The 13749-nt window shown below is 47.9% G+C and overlaps 2 protein-coding genes across 2 annotated transcripts in view; one reads left to right on the forward strand and one right to left on the reverse strand.

Moving 5' to 3' along the window:
• LOC125686433 (uncharacterized) overlaps positions 1-12643 on the forward strand; it is a 247675-nt gene extending 235032 nt beyond the window's left edge. Inside the window, exon 2 of the mRNA XM_048930404.1 lies at positions 12625-12643. The gene's annotated coding sequence lies outside the window, so the exon portion shown is untranslated. The remainder of the gene's footprint in view (positions 1-12624) is intronic.
• LOC125686417 (uncharacterized) overlaps positions 1-13749 on the reverse strand; it is a 191417-nt gene that overhangs the window by 37896 nt on the left and 139772 nt on the right. The window lies entirely within an intron of this gene.

Raw genomic sequence — 13749 nt, forward strand, 5'->3', positions numbered from 1 at the left:
CGGGAGAAAAGATACGACCAAGGGCTTGATCACGCATTCTCAAACTTTAATCATAAGGCAGCGTTATTTATTACAGCGTATAATGAGGCTAATACATATTGCAAAAGGCGAGCTCCTGATAGGTCGGCGCGCGGGTAGCTGATAACAACTGCAGCAGCATTCCCACGGTCAGCACCCCCAGTTCTGCATCCTGTTATTCCTTCGTGTTGGTTCCTCACAATCCTGCTGTCCTTGATGATGATAGGTCAGCAGGCTAGTGTTTATGCCTAGTTATTTCAGTCTTATCAGCGGGGTTGTGTCAACATGACCCTTTTCTGCAAGCCAGCTCTCAGCAATGCTCTCCACATTTCCCCCTTTTTCTTTTAGGTCTAGCAGATTGGCGGAAAAGGCTCTAGATGTAATGCGAGTAATTAAGCTTTGCATACAGGTAAGACAGCAAGGCACGGATACCATAACCAATAACACAAATCCCAGGAGGACCAACAAATATTTAATTATGTCGCGCACCCAGGGGCCTAAACCAAGACTTCTCAGCCACTGATCCAGCCCCAGACCTTCTTCTTCCCGTAGGCTAGAAGTTAGCCCTCGTAAAACAGATAGTTGCTTATGAATAGATTGCGAGTGATCAGACAAGTCCATAGAGCACATACCTTCGAGATCCTCACACCCATGCCCATGCACAAGTAGCAGAAAATCAATTGCGGCACGATTTTGCAAAGTGGCATGGCGGACCAAGTCTACATCTAATAAAAGATTACTAATAGCAAGTGATGTAGCATTAGTTTGCTTAGCAAGCCAGCAGCCCAGTTTGTTAAGGGTAGATAGAGCTTTGGCGCTGGCTACTCCAGGAGCTAATAGAGAAGAAAAGAACCTCTGTTCAAAATTCCAAAAGTCAGCATTTGAGTCGCATTCTTTAGAGAAGGCATGAGCCATACGCTTGTGCCTTCTAGGCTGACGGTGTTGTAATACCATTGACGTAGTGGGGGCTAACAGTGACAATCGACCTAAGGTACAAGGCCCACCCCTCAAATTTTTTCTTTTTCTTTTATTTTTCTTTTTCTTTTTTTTTTCTTTTTCTTTTTTTTTCTTTTTCTTTTTTTTCTTTTTCTTTTTTTTCTTTTTCTTTTTTTTCTTTTTCTTTTGGAAAGCTAAGCATTTAATGTCCTTTTCATGTAGGCTAATAGTGAAAAAAGCAGTCTTTCAGATCAATAATGAGGAGGTCCCAGTTATGGGGTATCATACTAGGATTCGGGAGACCAGGTTGTAGCGGCCCCATCCCTTCCATTTGATTGTTAACTGCTCTGAGATCATGTAACAGTCTGAACTTTCCGGATTTCTTTTTTATGACGAAGATGGGGGTGTTCCATGGGCTGGTAGACGGTCTTAAATGGCCAAGTTTTAGCTGTTCCTGAACTAACTTGTGTGCCTGGATTAGGTTTTCCCTTTTCAGGGGCCATTGCTTAACCCAAATCGGAGAGTCCTCTAACCATCTTATTTGGATCGGGAAAACCAAAGCACTGGCCCCTACTAAAAACCCTTCTTGTTGTTTGTTAGTTGAAACCCCAGGTGGGAGAGAACGTTTCTTCCTAGCAGACAGGCTACACCAAGTGGGAGTGGCAGAATTGACATCTTCAGTGAGAGGCTACAGTCATCGATATTAACAGTCAGTAGGGGTGTCTGTCGAGCAATTATCATGCCTCCCACACCAGTAACTGTGCCTGAGGCTTCGTAGCATGGCCAGTGCTCGGGATAAACAGATGAGCTGATGATGCTGGAGTCGGCGCCTGTATCTAGTAGCGCCGAGAGATCTTTTCCTCTTTGTATAGTATGGTAATGTGCTGCTTGGGTCGCTGATCTAGTTACACTGAAAGCAAGACCAACTTATCGGAGGAGCCAAAGCTGCCACTGCCTCATGGTCGAGTCTCTCGAGGGGTGATGCCAACCGTTTGCTGCTGGAGGGGAATGATTTGAGCGAAGCATTGACCCTGTTGAACCGTAATTGGAGGCCAAGGCGTGTATGCCATCACATAAATCTCTCCTTGGTAATCTGCATCAATTACACCTGGTATGATAAATAGCCCCAACATAGGCGCAGAGGATCTTCCCAATATCAGTCCTCCCATAGGTTGGCCTCCAATAACGAGCGAGCCCTTGACCCCGGTGGAGATGCGGGTGGGCCGGTCTGAAGATAACGTGACAGTTACTGCGGCTGCCAGGTCCAGGCTGAGGCTTCCCCGTGTTGCAGGTTGTAGGACTGGTCCTGTAGTTCCGGTTGAACAGAGGTGGTCACAATTTGTGTCCTTGTGCGGCAGTCCCTTCTCGCACTGGTCTGGGAGTTTCCCGGACAGCAGCATCTCAGACGGCAGGGTCCTTGATCTATTAGAGCACTAGAGCCGGGATCCTGTAAGGGCGCAAGTGCAGCCAGTACCTGACTCTGACAGGCTTGAGCCTGTGCTTTCATACCTTCGCCTAGCTCTTTTATAGCCTGGACTAAGAAAGCCTGTGGTCCTGAGGGTATATTCGCCATTTTTTCTAAAGCTTCCTCAATGGTCCACCCACTGCTAAGATTATTCAGAATTGATTTAGTGGCAGAATTGCAATTCTGCAGAGCACATTGCTTTAACATGGCGCCCTTCATATAGTCAGGCACCCCCGCAGCATCAATAGCTGCAGCTACCCTGTCAATAAATGATCCAAAAGCCTCATCCCTTTTCTGCTGAATGCCCATGTAAGTGGGGATAACCCCAGGCGCCCTAATATGACTCAGGGCAGACCTTGCACAATTCATAGACTCACGTAATTTGTCAGGTCCTAACAGCGCCTGAGCCTCGACTCTGAGAAAATTGCCTAAACCCAGAATCTCATCCAGGGTAATCTGGAAAAGAGGATCTCCTGGCTGGCGCTGAACCAGCACACTTCTTTGGGCTGCATCATGCCAGTGCGCGTTAAATAGCAGTCGTTGATGTTGGGTTAATATCAACCTGGCTATGCCCCTAATGTCTGTGGGCAATAGTACTTGGGACCCCCAAATGAAATCCAACATCTGTTTCGTTGGCTCCCCTGTTATGCCATACTGACTAACTGTAGCCCTGAGTTGAGACAAAAGTTTCCAATCAAGATTTTGAATCGTTGCCTGTATTCCCCCAGCCCGTAATGGGGTATACACTACAGGGAATGCCAAATCTTGCACAGCATTCGCCCCTTCAGCATCCCCCTCCTACACACATTGGCGCGCCAAATTTGCCCATGCCTCTCTACGCTGTTTTGCAAGAGCCTCAGTCAGCTCACCCTCCGCTCCTGGAATAGGCTCTGCCGACTGTACTGGCTCCCTGAGATCTGGCTGGGAAAGCGGCTCTGCTCCTGTAGGAGGAGCTGAAGGGCCGATAGCATGAGCTCCGCTGGAGCCAGGAGGGGGAATAGTAATAATATTAACATCTGGGGGAATGGGCGGCGGCCACTCATACCTCTCATTTCGCTGGTGTGCCGACACAATTTCTTGCGCGGCTCTTTTCTCTGCTCGGCTCTGCAGGAGCGTGTTATGTACCGGCCACCACAATCTACCTAATTTCTTGGCTACCTTATCCCCGTCCAGGGTGGCTTCCCATAGGTGGTCCCCAAACCTTCTCCACTCAAATAATTCGTGAACAGTATGAGGGTTTACAAAAAACCCTTTCTCCTGTCCGTATTGCAAGAGCCCAGGGAGCTCCTTTTTTAGATCTATATCTTTTATGCCTCGCTTCTCTAAGAAGCATGTAAAGAGCACATAAGCTGCTTCCCTGTCCATTCAAACCTTTTGCAGTTGCAGCCTTACAGGTTTTGGCAGCACGTATCGGCTAGGCCCTCCGATGAGGTCACCCAGAGCGTGGCACTCCTTCCCTGGATAGCAGTGCTTTCGCCGTCCCCGCTGCAGAAAGGACCCGAACCAAGACGCCGTCGACCGTGGTGCTCCTATGAACCTGCCAGCAGTTATCACGTCGGGATCACCATTTGTCGGAATCGGCGGGAGAAAAGATACGACCAAGGGCTTGATCAAGCATTCTCAAACTTGAATCAGAAGGCAGCGTTATTTATTACAGCGTATAATTAGGCTAATACATATTGCAAAAGGTGAGCTCCTGATAGGTCGGCGCGCAGGTAGATGATAACAACCGCAGCAGCATTCCCACGGTCAGCACCCCCAGTTCTGCATCCTGTTATTCCTTCGTGTTGGTTCCTCACAATCCTGCTGTCCTTGATGATGATAGGTCAGCAGGCTAGTGTTTATGCCTAGTTATTTCAGTCTTATCAGCGGGGTTGTGTCAACATGACCCTTTTCTGCAAGCCAGCTCTCAGCAATGCTCTCCACACAACCCGAACAAGTGGAGAGCAATAGCATACCATCCTTCCACCGAGACATGCTGGTTCGATGAGGGGGATAGTCAGAGCAGCCAATGGGCAGAACTGCGAGCCGTGTGGATGGTTATAACCAAGGAACCCGGTGATGGTATCCTGAACATCTGCACAGATAGTTGGGCTGTGTACCGGGGGCTCACTCTTTGGATTGCACAGTGGGCCACCCAGGAATGGACTATCCACGCCTGACCGATCTGGGGCAAAGACATGTGGTTAGATATATGGAATACGGTCAAACACAGGACTGTACGTGTCTACCATGTTTCTGGTCATCAGCCCCTACAGTCACCGGGAAACGATGAAGCCGACACACTGGCCCGAGTTCGATGGATTGAGAATTTACCATGTGAGAACATCGCCCGCTGGTTACATCAGAAGGTACGGCATGCTGGACAAAAGACAATGTGGGCAGCTGCTAAAGCATGGGGACTGCCCATACAACTATCAGATCTCGTCCAGGCATGCCAGGATTGCGACACTTGCTCCAAGATGAGACCGAGATCGTTGCCCGAAACAACAGCCCATCTTGCTAGGGGACACAATCCTCTCCAGCGATGGCAGGTCGATTACACCGGGCCCCTTCCTCGTTCCGAAGGGGCAAGATATGCCCTGACCTGTGTCGACACTGCAAGTGGGCTGATGCAGGCCTATCCAGTACCGAAAGCAAACCAGGCATATACCATCAAGGCACTCACTAAACTGATGTCTGCCTACGGGACACTTCAAGTCATCGTGATCAACCAAGGGACTCATTTTACTGGTGCAACGATACAGCGCTGGGCAGAAGAAAATAACATCGAATGGCGATTCCACCTGCCATATAATCCAATGGGGGCAGGCCTCATCGAACGTTATGACGGTATTCTTAAGGCTGCCCTGAAGACAGGCTCCCAGTCCCTGCAGGGGTGGACAGAAAGACTGTAATGAAACCCTGCAGGACCTGAATGAAAGACCTCGAGACGGCAGACCCAGTGCCCTGAGAATGTTGCAGATGACATGGGCCACCCCGCTTAGGATCCAAATTACGGGCACTGATCATCAGGGAAGACCCCAGATTGGTAACAAAAATAATCTTCTGCTCCCTGCCCCTGAGAATTTAGATCCGGGTACCCATAAAATAAAATGGCCCTGGATGGTGCAGGTAGGACCCAAGTGGTGTGGCCTACTTGCTCCTTGGGGGAGACTGTTGGAGGTGGGAGGCTCAGTAGTCCCTCCAGTAATAGGTACATGGCCTACTGATATTGTGGTCAACACTCCGATCTTTATTGCTAAAGGGACCCCCATCGTGTCCCTGTGGCAGATCAGGACACCTCCTTTTGTGCCTGATATCGTTATGCAGCCGCAGACATCCAGCCAAAAGGTGTGGTACAAGCGGCCAGGGCATGCCCCAGTACAGGCGGAAGTGTTGACCCAAGAAAGAACTACGGCCTGTATCTTGCCCTGGAGAGCAGACCTTCCCCTCCTGGTACCTGTAAAACATCTGTATTACTCCCCATGAGTCTGTGAGCCTTCAGGACCACCGGAAGGAACAAAATGCCATCAAGTGTTCCAGTGTTGCTGTCAGATCACTTACAACACTCGGTGATGGTCTGCATGGGACTGATGGAACATAGAACGGACCTGCACCTCAGGACCTTATGCCTCCAGTCACATCATCGAGCACTGGCCCATAGAAGAATATGGACATCCATTGATCATCACTGATCTTGAACTGTACCAACACACGTCGCGATAAAATTGTGTAAGCGTCGTGATATACCGGATCTCTGTATTAGGGAAAGCTTACCCTTTAGTTAACCTGATCATTGGTTCATGCTGTGAAGGGGTGGAGTGTATTGGAACTGCTGAGTCATGGCCTGAACCTCTGATTAATCACCTGAGGAGAGCCCTGAGTCAGCCAGAGGAGCACAGGTGAAGGCAATTCACCTGTGCTGCCGGAAGGGGGGGAGCCATGCTCCACCCCTCCTAGACCTATTTAAGAGCTGGCTTCCAGAGGGGAAGGATCTCTTCTGGAGATCATCTGTCTTGGTGTTTTGTGGTGAGCTTATCCGAAGGGTAAGCTCTTCCATCTATTCTCTTTTTGTGATCGTTGTCTACTTTGTCTAACTCTCTTGATAGTATTGTGATTATAACATCTTGATATCTATTGATTATACAGTATGCCACCATTGACATTGCTAATGTCTTCTTTTCCATCCCTTTGGCCAAAGAATGTAAGCCACAGTTTGCTTTCACATGGAGGAGCGTTCAGTATACCTGGAACCGTTTGCCCCAGGGGTGGAAACACAGCCCGACCATTTGTCATGGGTTGATCCAAACTGTATTGGAACAGGGCAGTGCTCCTGAGCACCTGCAGTACATTGATGACATCATTGTGTGGGGCGATACAGCAGAAGAAATCTTCACAAAAGGAGAGCGAATAATCCAAATTCTTCTGAGTGCTGGTTTTGCTATTAAGCGAAGCAAAGTGAAAGGACCTGCCCAGGAGATTCAGTTCCTAGGTATAAAGTGGCAAGGTGGCTGTCGTCACATCCCGACAGATGTGATCGACAAAATCACTGCTATGTCTCCACCCACTAGCAAAAGAGAGACACAATCTTTTCTGGGTGCAGTGGGCTTTTGGAGAATGCATGTTCCAAACTACAGCCTCCTTGTAAGTCCCCTTTATTATGTGATGCGAATGAGAAATGAGTTTACATGGGGCCCTGAGCAGCAGCAGGCTTTTGAACAGATTAAACAGGAGATAGCCCGTGCCGTGGCCCTAGGGCCAGTACGGACGGGACAGGGTATAAAGAACATCCTCTATACTGCTGCTGGAGAGAACGGTCCCACTTGGAGTTTGTGGCAAAGAACCTCAGGAGAGACCTGAGGCCGACCCCTGGGATTCTGGAGTCGAGCCTACAGGGGGTCGGAAGAGGGCTACACTCCAACTGAGAAATAGATCTTAGCCGCGTATGAGGGGGTTTGGGCTGCTTATGAAGTAGTCGGTACTGAAACACAGCTCCTTCTGGCATCTCGACTGCCAGTGCTGAACTGGATGTTTAAAGGAAAGGTTCCCTCCACCCATCATGCTACTGATGCCACTTGGAGTAAGTGGATTGCACTGATTACACAACGAGCGCGGATGGGGAACCTCAGCCGTCCAGGAATCCTAGAGGTGATCATGGACTGGCCTGAAGGTAAAAAGTTTGGAACACCACCAGGAGAAGAAGTAGCTCGTGCTAAAGAGGCCCCACCATACAATGAACTACCAGAGAATAAAAAGAAATATGCCCTGTTCACAGATGGATCGTGTCGTATTGTGGGAAAGCATCGCAGATGGAAATCTGCTATGTGGAGTTCCACACGACAAGTTGCAGAGGCCACTGAAGGGAAAGGCGAATCAAGCCAATTTGCAGAGGTAAAGGCTGTCCAACTGGCCTTAGATGTCGCCGAACGGGAGAGGTGGCCAGTGCTCTATCTCTATACCGACTCATGGATGGTAGCAAATGCATTATGGGGGTGGTTACAGCAGTGGGAGCAAAATAACTGGCAAAGAAGGGGTAAACCTATTTGGGCTGCTGAACTGTGGAAGACATTGCTGCCCGAGTAAAGAATATGGTTGTAAAAGTGCGCCATGTTGATGCTCATGTGCCCAAGAGTCGGGCTACTGAAGAACAGCAAAATAACCATCAGGTAGACCGAGCTGCCAGAATTGAGGTGGCTCAAATAGACCTGGACTGGCAGAACAAGGGTGAATTATTTCTGGCTCGGTGGGCCCATGAGACCTCAGGTCATCAAGGGAGAGATGCAACATACAAATGGGCTAGAGACCGAGGGGTGGACTTAACTATGGATGCCATTGCACAGGTTATTCATAACACGTGCCATCATCAAACAAGCCAAGATGATGAAACCTCTCTGGGAGGAAGGGCGATGGCAAAAGTACAAATATGGGGAGGCATGGCAGGTTGATTATATCACTTTGCCACGATCTCACAATGGTAAGCATTATGTGCTTACTATGGTGGAGGCAACTACTGGGTGGCTCGAAACATATGCAGTACCCCATGCTACTGCCCGAAACACCGTATGGGGTCCCGAGAAACAAGTCTTGTGGTTACATGGCTGCCCGGAAAGAATTGAGTCAGATAATGGGACTCATTTCAAAAATTCTCTTTTAAATACTTGGGCCAAAGATCATGGCATTGAGTGGATTTACCATATTCCCTATCATGCACCAGCCTCTGGTAAAATTGAACGATACAGTGGGTTGTTAAAAGCTATGCTGAAAGCACTGGGTGGCGGAACATTCAAGCACTGGGAGAAGTATTTGGCAGAAGCCACATGGTTAGTCAATACCAGAGGATCTATCAATCGTGATGGTCCTAACCAATTCAGTTCCCTACATACCATAGAGGGAGATGATGTCCCCATTATTCATGTGAAGAACATGTTAGGAAAGGCAGTTTGGTTTCTTCCAGCTTCTGGAAAGGGCAAACCTCTCCGTGGTACAGTTTTTGCCCAGGGACCAGGATCCACTTGGTGGGTAATGCAGAAGAATGGGGACGTCCAATGTGTACCACACGGAAACTTGATGCCGGGGGTGTGCTGTTACTAATTCTATGTATATGCATATAACCATGTGTGTGTAATGCATTTTAATCATTTTTTTGTATGTTTGTATATATATATATATATATATATTTTAAGCAAGATGTAATGATGTAGTATAAGGGGTGGAATGTCATGGTTCTATGTTTTTTTGTTTTTGTTTTTTGTTTTTGGGTTTCAGTATTCCACCTCAAAACATCATGTAGTGTACGGGGCATTAAAGTGTTACTGCCCGAATTCCAAGTACCTATCCCTGTACATTACAGAAGTCACGGGATCTGGCCCTTCTGGGTGGGGGGGGCGCTCTCTTGCTGCCTTGCAGCTGGTGCTGGAGGGTGCTTTCCTAGCCGTTCCAAGCTTTTCAGGTTTGAATCGGTCCTGGGAACTCTCTCTCTCTTATCTTGTCTGATTTATTAATCTCAATTTCAACTAAATTGTATATATTGTGTTATTTTGTATTCCGATATTATAGTAAAATAAGTTTTCCTCCATAGATTGTTGCCACTGCTTTTTTTCCTCCCTTCCTTCCTTCCCATTTTTGTGGGACTGGGGTGGGGGGGGAGGGCAGAGGCCTGTCGCCCCTGTCACAGAAATAGATTGATCTGGTCAACTCCGTTACAGGTATGCACAATAATAAATCAGAGTTGCTGTGCTTATATAAATGAGAATTTGAGAATCAAAACAGACTTATGGAAAATCTGGGAGCAGACAAAGGTTCTGCATAAGACAACCATGGATGACACAAGCTGGGAAACAGACCTATGGGACTCACTCACTGACTGATTACCAAATCTAAGATGGCTAAGACAACTTTTCTTGGTATACATCATACTGGTACTATTGGTAGGCCTTACCTGTGTGGTAATAAGGTGTTCTATCTGCCTGTGCCGGAATACAAGAAAAGAGTACGAAGTCTGGAAGAAACATGAGTTAAGGCAAAAGGTAGAAAGTGAGGCTTTTTTTGCACATTAAGAAGGAATAATCTAGCAGGTAGAAATCCTGCTAGATTGAAGAAAAAGGGGGAATTGAAAGGTGGAAAAGGGGCCCCATAAGAAAAGTAAAAGGCAAAAAGAAGGCTTCACAGTAACTGAGAATAGGGGGGAGGATAAAGGGGGATAGTTAGGAATAGTTTATAGAAGCAGGAACGTAGAGCTCGTTAGAGAAAGGGGAATAGCAGGCACAGGGTCTGGGATAGCGAGGGGGATGAAGGCCATGCTGATAAGGTTTGAGACATCTGGCAGGGAGGTGATTAGATGTTCACATGAGTGAGACAAAACTAGTTTGGGGGATGCCCCCCCTTCTCTGTCAGGAGTTATGGCGGGGAAGGTCAGAAGCCTTCACGAAAAAGACAAATTCTTCAACCCACGACCCACTACGCACGTGCAACAGGGGAGGGTCTGCATGCTTTGGGGTAGAATGAATATGTATCCGAATTCCAGGAAACTATTGATTATGTATTAGTTTGCCCTATAACTGTAGCACAATTTTTCCAGACAGCGTGCAAGCTTGGAGGAATTATTCCCCTTGCACCAGGGCTTTTGCACAATTGCTAATAAATCATACCTTCTCTATACCCTTACTGTTGTCAGCAACTGCGAGACCCCCCCACGGGATGTGATGCGATAGGCCCTCTCCCTGCTCTATGATTGATGTGTGGCATGTGCCCTTAGGGGCGTAGACGAAGCACATAGGTTATATAAGCTAGAGTTCACGTGTAATAAACGCCATTTTGCTGTTCATCATATTGGTGTGTACGTGCAGTCATTTGGTCCTGGCCTGGTTTTAGGTCAGTACCGTAGGAGGCAATGCAACATTGGTGCCCCGTGTGAGGAACCAGTGCGGAACCCACTTGTGAGTATCCCCCTTGCATGAGAAGCCAACTTGCGTTAAAGTCTCCTGCGAGCCTGCGGAATTTCCAATGCCGTAATGAGGTAATTACGGGTTGGCCGTGAAAGACCGTGGTGTTACGGTATTCGCCTAAGGGCGTGCCTGCAGCAGCTGGCTGCTGTGGAAGTTCGAGGGTGGGGATAGCCTGTGGTTGGTGGCAGGTCGCTCTCGAATCGGGACATCAGTGCCGCGCTGGTGATGGATCAAGTTATTAAGTTGGTCCTTCAGTTCTGTAAGGACTATCACAGCAAGAATGCCCCTTCTAAGAAGGACATTTCCGCTGTACTTATTCGCCTGGAAGAGGAGTGGAATCTTCCCTCCTCTCAGGACATTTTAGATCCTGATAAATGGGATCAGTTTACTTCCACGCTTGCACAGCGTGCAATAGAGTAGCAAAAAGCAGCGGAGCTAAAAATCTGGGGGTTAATTCTTGGGGCTCTTAAAGCCACTAGAGAAGAAGATAGAATTCCTGAGGTTGCGCACGTTATGATGGGTTTGGAATTTACTAACACCTAGAGAAGTGGTGCGGGAAGCGTACTTTTTTGCAAGTCCCCTGAGGAAGAGAACGCTGCAAATATGCTCTCAGCTATGGCGGCTAACATCTCGTCAGCACCTTCGGCACCCCCCTTTGCTCCCCCCTCGGCTTCAGCTTCGCATAAACAAGTAGAAGAAGACTGCGCTAAACTGTCTGCACTTTTATCATGCAACACCGGCCAAGTGCAGGAATCCAAGGTCGTTGAAACTCCCCAGCCGTATCCACGACAACCGCTGTATCCTTCTCTGTGTAATCTAATACCACCTGGGGGAGCAGGGAAAGAAGTGAGCTGGGATGGGACACTTGCTGTCTCCTCTCAGGAGGTGGAATGCAGTAACACCCAGGGGGGTGGGGACTGCGGGCAAGGCTCGGGTACGGATTGGTCAAAAATTAGAGAGGCGGTAGAAAAAGAAGGAGAGAGAAAGGGAAGCGATGTAACTTACAGGCGCTCGGATGATAGCGTCCAGCCAGCACTGTCCACACTGATCGCGCCTGAAGGAGTAGGTAGCGTCTGGCCAGCGCTGTCTGCTCAGGTTGCACCCGTAGGAGAAAGACAAAATGACGAGAGTCTCCGGACCCACTCCCTACCACAGCATTCAGACCCACTGATTCGACCCACATATCCTTTTACAAGATTGAGTGCGTATGCAACCAATCAGAATCCTCTACAACAGTCAGTGCATGATCAAAGGGAGATGGGTCTGAGGGGAGGGGTGCGGAGCCTGCAGCTTCCAGCTGTGACTGAAAAGGATAGTGAAAGGAGAGAGGTGAATTTGCATTTAGGAGTTAAGAGAGATGCACTAACAGATTGTGGGAAGTTTAGATCTAGCCTGATACAGGAAGGAAGAGCACTAGAAATCTTCCTGATAGTAGGGAACGGTAACAGAGGCCCAGAAGGGGTACCCCTCAATCTGAAAGACATCATACACCTGATAGATTGTGTAGAGAAACAGGGATTGAAATCACTCCTTGCTCTAAATGCATTAGAAGTCCTGACAGCATCAGGTCTTCTCTTTCCTCATGATACAATGAATCTGATGTGCATGGTTCTTAAGCCAGTGCAGAATACACTGTGGGCATCAGAATGGGTTCCCTTCAGGGACAGGTGGCCAGATTGAGGCCTGGAGAACAAGCAACAAGGATTTGCTTGTGAGAGCAATGCTCTCAAGGCTTGAGACATCTGCCTTGATATTGAATAGAATGTTTGTCATTTGGAGGTACATTCCAACAGGTACCTGAGACAATGTTGGTATACATTGGGAAAGGTTATGTTTGTATAAGGATCCTTTGTAATTTCATACTCATAGATAGTGTCACTAGAGCTATCAGCAGTCACTCTAAGCAGTAATCTCTAATCTCTCTGTCTATAACTTTACCAGTATCATAGGCTTTAATTATTTAGCATCGGTAACATCACGTCAATTATTGCAGGCACAGCATGCTTCACTGTCAGAACTGCGCATGATCTTCATGCATCTCTTCATATAGATACCAAGGCTTTGGCACGGACCTGTTCTATTCCCTTGCCAACAGCTCGTAATGTAGTTCAGGCATGTCCATATTGCAATTCTGCCCCAACTATTGGTGTAGGTGTTAACCCCCGTGGCTTAAAGCCATTACAAATCTGGCAGATGGATTTTACGTGGGAACCCCGTATGGCCCCTCGCCCATGGCTCGTCGTTACTGTAGACACAGCTTCTTCTATGATATCAGTCACTCAACATGCAAAGTGCAATTCAACTGCAGCACAGAGTCATTGGGCCACTGCAATAGCTGCTATGGGGTTGCCCAGCCAGATAAAAACAGATAATGGGTCTTGCTTCATCTCAAAATCGACCCAGGAATGGCTAATAGCTTGGGGGATATCTCATTCCACAGGAATCCCTGGCAACTTTCAGGGACAAGCAATTGTAGAATGTGCTAATCGCCTCCTCAAGGAAAAGTTACGTGTTCTAGGTGAGGAGGAAGGGTATCAGAGTGCGATTCCTGTTAAAAGACAAGCAGAGATTCTATCTAAAGCCATTTACTCACTGAATCACTTCGAACGTGGAGATTGCAGTAGAAGCCCTGTACAGAAACATTGGCAGCCCAAAGTTTTGAGCGAAGGGCCTCCAGTAAAAATAAAAGCAGATAGTGGGGAATGGGAGGTGGGCTGGATGATTCTGGTATGGGGAAGAGGCTATGCAGCAGTAAAACATTGTGAGACGGGAAAAATAGTATGGATACCGTCGCGAAAAATTAAGCCAGACATCAGCAAGGAACTAACTGGAACATAAGTCTTCCCATTTACAGCATTGACTCCTGGGAAGGCCCAGACAACAGACGAGATCGGCGAAAGAACA

The sequence above is a fragment of the Lagopus muta genome, chromosome W, assembly GCF_023343835.1.
Source record: "Lagopus muta isolate bLagMut1 chromosome W, bLagMut1 primary, whole genome shotgun sequence".
Classification (NCBI taxonomy): domain Eukaryota; kingdom Metazoa; phylum Chordata; class Aves; order Galliformes; family Phasianidae; genus Lagopus; species Lagopus muta.